We start from the raw sequence: 9,055 nt of genomic DNA on the forward strand, positions 1-9,055 counted from the left end.
AATGAAACGAAGACTGCCCGTATTTAATAGATATCATTAACCTTACTGCTTACAAGGGAAACATGGGAAAACTTTTACCTCTTTTGTAGAAACCTAGAAATAAGCAACACTTTGATGTTCCCAGGAGACATCCTGGGCGGGAATGTGAGCCAAAGAGTGAGATTTTGAGTGCTGCCCCGAGTTTGAACTTAGACTACATGAACCCAGAGGTACGATTCAGGACCACAGGCTACATATACAAGTATATACATACCCATAATAAACTATATGTGAGTGCATAGCACACATGTAATATATACATGTGCATGTACTTTACATATATAAATAAATGTATATACATAAATAATTTATACGTGTATATTCATACTGTAGCATCTTCCAAACAGAGAATTTGTATCAACCTAGGACTCTGATCACTCTGTGCATGACAGTTCATATATATATGTATATATAGTATATATGGTATATATATATATGTGTATATATATTCATATATGTGAAAGTACATATATATGTACATATAATTTATGTACTTGTAATTTGCAAGTCAGCCAGTTAATTAACATTCATTAAGCTCCTACTATGAGCCAGGGTGCTAAGAATTGAGATGCAAAGAAAAGATATATACATATATAAAACAATTTCTGTTCTCAAGGAGCTCACAGTCTAATGGGAGAAACAATATGAAAACAATATATAGACAGGAGAAATTGGAAAGAGAGGCAGCTAGGTGGGCTTGGAATCAGGAAGACTCATCTTCATGAGTTCAAATCCAGCCTCAGACACTTACCACTTGTGACCCTGGGCTAGTCATTTAACCCTGTTTGTCTCAGTTTCTCATGTGTAAAATGAGTTGGAGAAGGAAATGGCAAACCACTCCAGTATCTTTGCCAAGAAAACCCCAAATAGGGTGACAAAGAGTTGGACATGACTGAACAACAACAAAAAAAATTGGAGATGATCTCAGAGTGAAGGTTCTAAGATTAAGACTGAGAAGGCTTGCAGAAAGTGGGAGTTTAGCTTGAGTCTTACAAGAAGCCAGGGAAGGCAGGAAGCAGACACAAAGAGGGAGAGTGTTCCAGGAATAAGGGACAACCAATGAAAATGTTCAGAATTGGGAGCTTGAGCATGCGGACCTGAAGGAAACTTTAGTCTGCAACACTTTGGAGAGTCTGCCCCTATTGGTCTCACCAAATCTGTTGGCTTCTTAGTGACCCCCCAGACCCTGCTAAGAGTACATTCTTCAGTCCCTTTTCAGAGTATACTGGGCAGTCTATAGTTTTAAAAAAATGTTTTGTGGTTTAGAAAGAGTTAGCGAGTGAAAAGTTGAGTTTTCACTCACCATTTTTAATGAGCTTGCTTTCTAGTGACTTTGCACCCAGAAGACAAAAGAACTCCCCTTTGCTTGGGTAAAAGCATATCTGTAATTATTGTGAGAGAATGTCATTCTGATCAGCCTAATTAGATTCTGCTCATAGGCCTTAAAGAAATTAAGCAACAAAAGCAAACTAAGTTAAACAATGTTTACTTCCCTCTGTCTCTCAATTCACTTTAGATCCTATTCAACCAATATTTATTAACAACCTACTATGTGCAAGGCACTAAGCTAGAATCTGGGGATTTAATGATGCCCTAGAGAAATTTTAACCAGAGGGAAGGGGATACAGAAAGGGGGCAGGGTGGGATATAAGCAGTGAGGAGGGAGAATTAAACATGTGTATATGTGCTTCAATAAGTACCTAACACAGACACCTGAATGATGGGAGCAAAGGAGAGATCTGGACAAAGTGTTCCAGAGGTGGCAGCCTACATGTGCCTAGAAGGGTGTGCCTAGAAAGGTGGCCAGATGCAGCCTATCCTTCAGTACCACTTACTTCTCTTGGGTAGAGGAAGTGGCTCCTTCGGACACACCCTTCTAAGCACCCCTAAGGGAGGCAGAGAACACTTTCAGCTGGAAGGGAATCAGGGGAGACTTCAAAGTGGATATGACCCCTAAATTGAGCCTTCCAGAGAAGGCTTCTGAAAGGCAGAGATAAAGGGAGTGCCAGGCAGGCACCACATGGGGATGGGAAAGATTTGGGTGCACAAAGGCTGGAGAACACATGTTCAGTAGCCATGAATAGGCTGAGATCTTCATCATAAAGTCTGTTGATAGCTAATGCCTATAAAACATTTTGGTAGGCTCTTGACCTCCCAAGATGGGGATATGACCTACACAGATAACCATGAAATACAAATTACATGGTAAGTGCATTAGGGAAGTACAAAACAAAGAGGGAAGCAAAATATAATATTATTTGACTGCTAATGAATTAGGAAAGCCTTCATGGAGAAAATGGTTCACTTGGGACTTAAAGAATTCAGCACATGAAGAAAAGAAGGGAAGATAGTCCAGGCCTAGGGTACTAACTGAGCAAAGACACACAGGTGGAAAAATGCAGGCATATTCCAGGAAGATTACTCAATATGGTCTCTTTGGACATAGAGCAATATGGCAGGGAGTAATAGGAGATAAGTCTAGAGAGGTAGAGTGGCAGCAGATTTTGGAGGCATTGAATGCCAAACTAAGGAGTATGAAATATACATTCTAAGAAATAGAGAGTTATTGAACGTTTTTAGCAGAATAGTGAAAGGTAAGGAGTCAGGAAGATGAATCTTACAGTAGTGGGGACTGATGGAGTCAGAAAGATCCTCTAAGAGGTGATTGGAATGGTCTAAAAGATAGCCTAGGACTCATCCAGTCTGCCTTACTGCTTTTAAGACTTGGGTGAAATGGGAATTACCAACTCAACTCCTTGTGGGGAGATGGAGGACCACCAGGACTCACCCTCTGTCCTGATTATACATTCTGTAGACTCCTAGTACTCTCATCTGATTCATTGACATAACCTAAGGAACTCTTAGGGATTTTCCATCTTCCCTGAGTTGAGTTTTCCTTTATATGTTGTCTCCACCAATTAGAGTGCAAGTGCCTCAAGAGCAGAATCTGTCTATATTCTTCTCATTGTATCCCCAGTACTTAGTATAGTGTTTGCCATAGAAGTAAACATTTAAAAATGGTTTTTTTTCATTTATTCATTCATTCAAATAGTAAAAAGAACCTGTGCTAGATAAAAGAGTAGCAAATCACAATGGAACTCTCCTTTATCTCTGTCTCACTCTGTTAGTCTTTCTTTCTTTTTCTCCTCCTCCTCCTCCTCCTCTTCTTCTTCTTCTTCTTCTTCCTCCCGCTCTCTCTCTCTCTCTCTCTCTCTCTCTCTCTCTCTCTCTCTCTCTCTCTCTCTCTCTCCTCTCTCTCTCTCTCTCTCTCTCTCTCTCACTCGTTTATAGGAAAGGACAGAGGTGAAAGCCATGTAGGAGATGTCCTAAAAAAGAGAGAATGAAGACATTAAAATCAATTAGGAGGCTATCGCAATAGTTTGGGCAGGAGGTGAGGAGGGCCTGGACCAGGGAGTGCCCTTTTGAGTGTCGACAAGGGAGATGATGCAAAAAATATATTGTGGAGATAGAATCAATGAGGCTTGGCAACTATTAGACATGAGTCCAAGGTTGCAAATCAGGGTGAATAGAAAGATAGTAGCAACAGCAACAGAAATAGGGAAGCTAGGAAGAAAGGAAGGTTTGATGAGGGAAAGAAAATCCATTCTGTTTTAGATGGAGCTATAGCCCCAAACAACAACAACAATCCTTTTCACTTCAAGCACCAGAGTCATGGCAGACCCTACTCTCTTCCTGTGAAGAAGAGGTAGCACCTCAGCTGCCTGGAATCACCAGAATCATGATTTACATTTCCATGTGTGAGCCTTGCTCATGTGGACTCACTATCTGTGTGCCCCAAAAGGCATATTGCCTTTTGCCTTTCTTCCCTTCTCATTAATGACATACAGATTTCATTTAATCGACCAATCAACAAGCATTTATTAAGGATCTATTATATGCCCAGATATTTGTCAGGAAAATATGCATCAGATTTATAGGGGAAAATGTATTGCTTCTTATCTTACTATGATTCCTTATCAAATGACTGTTTTGAATTTATTGTATCCTCTGGATAGCTAGTAATGGTAATCACATTGGTGAGGGCTGATGAGCTATGGTTTTCGAGTGGATTTAGTCCTGTAAGATATCTTGAATTTACAGTAGTTTTGTTTGGGGACACACAGGGTATGAGGGCTGTCCCAGTTCTACATGTAAAAAGAAGAGGTTGGATTCAATATCTAAGGTCCCTCTCAGGTCTAAATCTCTAATCCTAATAACAGAGGAAGGAAGGGGATACGCATTTATATAGCATCTATTATGTCCCAAGAGCTTTACAAATATTATTTCATGTGATCCTCACAGCAACTCTGCAAAGTAGTTGCTATTATTATCTCCACTTTATAGTTGAGGATGCAGCTAGGTGGCTCAGGAGATAAGAGTGTTGGCCTAGATTAGGAAGTCTTCTTTTCCCGAATTCAAATCTGGCCTCAGACACTTCCTGGCTATGTGACCTTGGACAAGTTACTTAACCTGTTTACCTCAGTTTCCTCATCTATAAAATGAGCTAGAGAAAGAAATGACAAACCACTCCAGTATCTTTGCCAAGAAAATCCCCAAAAGGGTCATGAAGAGTTGGGCATAACTGAAAAATGACTCAACAACAAAATAGTAGGGGAAACTGAGGTAAACAGAGATTGAGTGCTTTATCCAGTGTCACACAGTTAGTAAGAAAGTGAGGCTGGATTTGAACTCAGATCTTCCTGACTCTAAGGTGGGTGCTTTATATACCGTACGATCTAACTGCTCCACTATTTATTTTTTAGGTTTGTTGGGAAGAAAGTACTTTGTAAACCCTAAAGCACTGCATACATATGAAATATTATTCTCAGTAAGAGTCTGGTAGAAACTCCATTCCAATCCCTGAAATAAGCCCCAAGTCGAAAGTGGGGAGGTGGGGTATTGGTTAAGGGAGGGAGCATGTGGGTGGTAGGAGGGGAGGGAAAGGACTTGTCATAAGCAAGGCGGTGCCTCTCAGTCTACAGCTGTGATGTTCAACATCCTTGTATTATTATTGCTCTAGAGGTATTGTTCTGCTTGCAAAAGGAGTAATCATTCTTCTGCTCCTCACCTAGACAACAAGGCAAGCTTGTTCTTCCTTCCATATGTTATAGCATTTGGGGTCTCGTTTATTTTTAAAATGTTCCAAGATGAGATCAGCAAGATTTAGTGAAGAAAGCCCTTCTCTGGTCCTAGACAAAACCTTTTAAGGCTCTCTTTCTGTTTCTTCATCTTCCTCGGGAAAATTAAATCCACTGGACAGCCCCCTAAATGAATAATTCTCAGAGGACACCTCCGGGTCTATTTAGGTGGTATAAATCAAGACTTTGTGAGAGCCTGCTTTTCTCTCTTTCTTCTGGATCTCTGCCATTCTCCCAATCACCAAACCTAACCTCATGGCCATTTTCGATTTCTCCTTCTCTTGCATTTCTCCAACCCCCATTCAGAGATAACCAAGCACATGCATGTATAGTCCTTTGCTGAGGCCTGTGGAGTTTTCCTTTTCAATCTTTCTGGCCTTCCTCTCTAACCCACAGCCACTCCTCAAGGTCAAGGCTTCCCTATCACTAAGCTGAAATATTGCCATCACCCACCTGTTCCCCCACTTCCTCACTCTACAGAACTTCCCCTAATCTCCCATAGGCAAAAGTCATCTCTCCTTCCCCTATACGGTTAAAATGAAAAACTCCTTAAGAAGAAATACCTTTTAATGTTTACACCCTGTTTTGGCCTTAGGTAAGCTTCTTAGGCTTCCCCGGATTTCAGTATCCTCAGCAGTAAAATGAAGAAGTTTGACTACATAGCTTTTAAGGTCCCTTCTAGTTTAACTCTATGATCCTTTCAAAAATGATATATATGACACTGATTTAGAACTTTAAGGGTGGCAAAGCATCTTACACACATTGTCGTCTGAACCTGTGAGGTGTTATAGGTATTATTATGCCCATTTTATATATGAGGAAGTAGAGGCCTTCAGAAAAAAGATGCTGGAGACAGACAGGGGATGGAGGGAGTAGATAACACCTGAGGGAATCCTTTTCTTCTCTTTTTGAAACTTCCTCGGAGTTTCCTCTCCTCACCAGAATAGTGCCCTTTGATGACTTTCTCTTTTTTGGCGGAGCCTTGATTTATCTTCTGCTGCTCAACCTATTATATTGCAAAAGAAGTAGGAGGGGCAATCTCTTTCAGAGTTTAGCTGAAATACCCTAATAGGTTTCGCCCTTATACAAACCTGTCTCCCTAGTGCTGCTGCCCACAGGAAATATCAGCTGCTTCCCCCCACTCCAATCCAGCAGCAGTAGAGAGGTTGGATCCTGGAAAATTGGGGGGAGGGGAGAGCGTAGAGGTGGGAGTGCAGTCCTCCCTGAGCCTGATTTATAACTGCTCACTACAGTTTTATGATGCTTCCTTGTTAATTGGGAAACTGGGTCGAATTACTCTTCTGCAATAGTAAATCATTATATAACATATGTGGGCACATGCTTCTTGACGAGAAAGAGAAAAAAAAAGTGGAAAATATGGGGGTAGGGGGCAGGGGCTGGAAAGAAATCGCAGGATGTTTTCAGAACTGCTTCTCTGCGTATGGATCGCTAGAGGGTGCCCAAATACATGTGTTGGCTCTGCGTTTCCAGGAGATTAGAGGAAAATGTCCATCTAAATGTGACTGCTGATTGAAAAGGGTATATGGAAGTAGGGGCAGAGGTGGAGTGGCAGCCAACTTTTGATGAGAGCCCAAAATTTGGAGTCCGAGGACCTATGAGTCAAACTGGCTCCTAATTAAGATCATAGATGTGTTCATTGATTACTTTAACGGTAGCCATATAATCCACCCTACCCCCCCCCATTTTTAACACTGAGAAACTGAGACTTGGGAAGGCCCACTGGTTTGCATGAGGTAACAAGCTCCAGAAAAAGCCAAATCCTCTAGATCCAGTGCTCTTTCCACTGTATCTCTTCTAGCTGGGGGCGGGGAAGGGGGGCAGGGTTGGGAGATTACGCTTCCTAATCTTGGGTCCTTGGGAAATGTGAGGAGACTGAATGATTTCAGCTGGCTAGTTGGTTGTTTCTGTCTCTGACTGGAGAAGGATGAGTGATTCCTGGGTCCCTGGGCTGCATAGAAATGGGGAAGGGTAGGTCACCCCCTGTACAGGTGCTCGAATCTGGCCCAACCAGTAAAGCAAGGGGACTACCAAAAAACAAACAAACAAACAAACAACAGCAGCACTCTGGGAGGGCACTGCTTCTGAGAACCCTTACATCTGGAAAGAAAGCAGCCCTTTCCCTGGGACTGAAGCAACTAGCTTCTGAGATACTGAGGGGTGAGGGTGAGGATGGGACATGGAGATCCCTGGTCTGGTGAGTTGCTGGCTACATCGGGCTTTTTTGACTAAAGCCCACAGACACCACTGGGATAGGAACAGTTCCCTGAGATGAGTTAAGGAGCCTTAAAATGAAGGAAAACTGCTCTAGTTAGAGAAGACTCAAGTCCCAAGGATTCTGGCCTTTCTGATTTCTTAGTCATGTAATCTTAGGTCAATCACTTCCCTTGCCTACGATTTAGCCTTCTCATCTGTAAAATGAAGGGATTAAACTAGAATGATATCCAAGGTCCTATGTAGCTCTAACATTCATTGAACAGAAGGACCTTGGAGATCCCCAAACACCAATACTCTTATTTACAGATGGGGAAACTGAGGCCCAGAAAAGGGAAGTGACAGAATCATAAAATATTAGGACATGTAGAGGCTCCAGAGATCACCTATTCTATCTATTCCCTTTATCAATATGTAAATGTAGAAATGTAGACCTAAGAAGGTGAAGTGATTTGTCTGAGACCACACAGAAATATGGGGATTCCTCTGACTCCAAATCCAGTACTTTAACTCTCCCACAATGCCCATGATTGGCAGAATCCCTACAAGGACACAATTGTACCTTGTCTCTAATCCGCAGCCCTTTCCACTACACCACACTGCCTTTCCTTCTCTGGGCTCCTCAAGCTTCCTGCAACTTGTCTCTCCTTACTCCTAACCCTAGCCCCAACTCCACTTGCCAACTTTTGAATATCCTCAGTGGGCTCTTTTCACAAGGTCCTGTCAACAGAACTGGAGAGACACAGATTAATCATATTTAGAGTAAGGGGAGGTGGGGATAAGTGGGGCCTGAGGCAGCATGAAGTCCACATTTAAAGAGAACGTTTCAGAAGACCAGGTTCCCTCTGCTTGCTCCACTGCTCAAAATAAATTTTTACTGTTTGCTGGCCTCCAGATTGGCCAGACTTAGGCCCACCCAAGTATTGGAAACCCACTCTCCTGTTCCCACCCTTCTCCCAAGGTCCAAGATGGCTAAGGGATGCTTTTTATCTGCTCCCCTAAATAACCTGTGATACTATGCGCTCTGCATTCAGTAAGGTGCTATCTAATAGATGCCAAGAGGATCCCAGACTGTCAGAACTGAGGGCTTCCTGGAAATCCTCTAATTAGAGCCCCCTATTTTGCAGATGATTAAGATATAGATGGCTGAGGCCAAACAGAGGGAGAGGACCAGCCCCGTGTCACACAGGTGGGACCTGGAGGAGCCAGTATTAGGAATAGTGCATTTTCCACTAGGAACAGAGCCTTTGACATCCAGCCCTGTGAAATGCTAGATGCATCTAGCCCTGTGGAAGAATGGGTCTCCATTCTGCCTTTGGCTACAATAGAATTCTGCAGCAGGAATTCTTAACCTGTGGTCCATGAACCATATACATGTATATATGTATGTGCAAATGTGCACACACATCTATCAATAAAGATCAATAGAGATTATATAAGTGATACGTATTAACTGCATTTCAGTATATGTTTGTAATTCTATGTGTTTGTTTCATGTACTTGAAAACGTTATTCTTCGAAAGGGTCTTTGGGCTTCCCCATCTGGTCAAAGGTATTCATGATACATAAAAAGATTAAGAACCCTTTATCTAAAGCTAGAGCTTGGCAGGAGAAAGTCAGGATCTCAAAAAGGTTGCCATCCCCAA

This window comes from Phascolarctos cinereus, unplaced genomic scaffold (assembly GCF_003287225.1).
Source record: "Phascolarctos cinereus isolate Bilbo 61053 unplaced genomic scaffold, phaCin_HiC Scaffold_3;HRSCAF=262, whole genome shotgun sequence".
In the NCBI taxonomy this organism is placed as follows: Eukaryota; Metazoa; Chordata; class Mammalia; order Diprotodontia; family Phascolarctidae; genus Phascolarctos; species Phascolarctos cinereus.